Source organism: Arachis ipaensis, chromosome B2 (genome assembly GCF_059453495.1).
Source record: "Arachis ipaensis isolate K30076 ecotype BB chromosome B2, ASM5945349v1, whole genome shotgun sequence".
Taxonomy (NCBI): domain Eukaryota; kingdom Viridiplantae; phylum Streptophyta; class Magnoliopsida; order Fabales; family Fabaceae; genus Arachis; species Arachis ipaensis.
In genome coordinates, this window is record NC_142437.1 from 97,004,580 (window position 1) to 97,006,385 (window position 1,806).

Below are 1,806 nucleotides of genomic sequence, written 5' to 3' on the forward strand. Positions count from 1 at the left end.
TTTTCTTCTCTTAAATTCGAAAATTTGAGTTGACTTTTTCAAAAAATTTTAAAATCTAGTTGTTTCTTATGAGTCAAATCAAATTTTCAATTTAAAAATCTTATCTTTTTCAAAATCTTTTTCAAAAATCCTTTCTAATATTTTCGAAAATTTTCAAATTAATTTTCAAAAATCTTTTTCTTAATTTTAGTTCATAATTTTCGAAAATATTATCAACAATTAATGTTTTGATTCAAAAATTTCAAGTTTGTTACTTGCTTGTTAAGAAAGATTCAAACTTTAAGTTCTAGAATCATATCTTGTGATTACTTGTGAATCAAGTCATTAATTTTGATTTTTTAAAAAAATCAAATCTTTTTCAAAAACTTTGTTTTCAAAATCTTTTTCTAACTTCTTATCTTTTCAAATTTAATTTTCAAATCTTATCTATTTGTTTCAATCATATCTTTTAAAATTTCAATCATATCTTTTTCAAAAACAAATTTCAAATCTTTTTCAACTAACTAATTGACTTTTTATTTGTTTCTTATCTTTTTCAAAATCACCTAACTAATTTTCCCTCTCTAATTTTCAAAAATTATCTCCCTCCTTTTTCAAAATTATTTTAATTAACTAATTGTTTCAAATTTTGATTTTAATTTTTTTCCCCCCTTTAATTTTCGAAAATCACTAACTCTTTTTTTTTCAAAAATTATTTTCAAAAACTTCTCTCTCTCATCTTCTTCTATTTATTTATTTATTTACTAACACTTCTCTTCATCTCAAATCACTGCTCCTATCCTCACCCTTCTGTTTGGATTCTCCTTTCTTTTCTCTTCTACTCTTCTTTTCTTCTTCTACTAACAACAAGGGAACCTCTACACTGTGGTAAAAAGGATCCCTATTATTATTTTTCTGTTCCCTTCTTTTTCATATGAGCAGGAGCAAGGACAAGAACATTCTTGTTGAAGCAGATCCTGAACCTGAAAGGACTCTGAAAAGGAAACTAAGAGAAGCTAAAATACAACAATCCAGAGACAACCTTACAGGAATTTTCGAACAGGAAGAGGAGATGGCAGCCGAAAATAATAATAATGCAAGGAGGATGCTTGGTGACTTTACTGCACCTAATTCCAATTTACATGGAAGAAGCATCTCAATCCCTGCCATTGGAGCAAACAATTTTGAGCTTAAACCTCAACTAGTTTCTCTGATGCAACAGAACTGCAAGTTTCATGGACTTCCATCTGAAGATCCCTTTCAGTTCTTAACTGAATTCTTGCAGATCTGTGATACTGTTAAGACTAATGGAGTAGATCCTGAAGTCTACAGGCTAATGCTTTTCCCGTTTGCTGTGAGAGATAGAGCTAGAATATGGTTGGACTCTCAACCTAAGGATAGCCTGAACTCTTGGGATAAGCTGGTCAAGGCTTTCTTAGCCAAGTTCTTTCCTCCTCAAAAGCTTAGTAAGCTTAGAGTGGATGTCCAAACCTTCAGACAGAAAGAAGGTGAATCCCTCTATGAAGCTTGGGAGAGATACAAGGAACTGACCAAAAAGTGTCCTTCTGACATGCTTTCAGAATGGACCATCCTGGATATATTCTATGATGGTCTGTCTGAATTAGCTAAGATGTCATTGGATACTTCTGCAGGTGGATCCATTCACCTAAAGAAAACGCCTGCAGAAGCTCAAGAACTCATTGACATGGTTGCTAATAACCAGTTCATGTACACTTCTGAGAGGAATCCTGTAAGTAATGGGACGCCTCAGAAGAAGGGAGTTCTTGAAATTGATACTCTGAATGCCATATTGGCTCAGAATAAAAT

General features: G+C 32.0%; 1 non-coding gene across 1 annotated transcript; it reads right to left on the reverse strand.

Moving 5' to 3' along the window:
• Window positions 1-1,447: 1,447 nt before the first annotated feature.
• Window positions 1,448-1,555, reverse strand: LOC148574938 (small nucleolar RNA R71). The gene has a single exon (XR_015906577.1). It is a non-coding gene; the product is annotated as a small nucleolar RNA R71 (small nucleolar RNA).
• Between the last annotated feature and the right edge of the window lie 251 nt (window positions 1,556-1,806).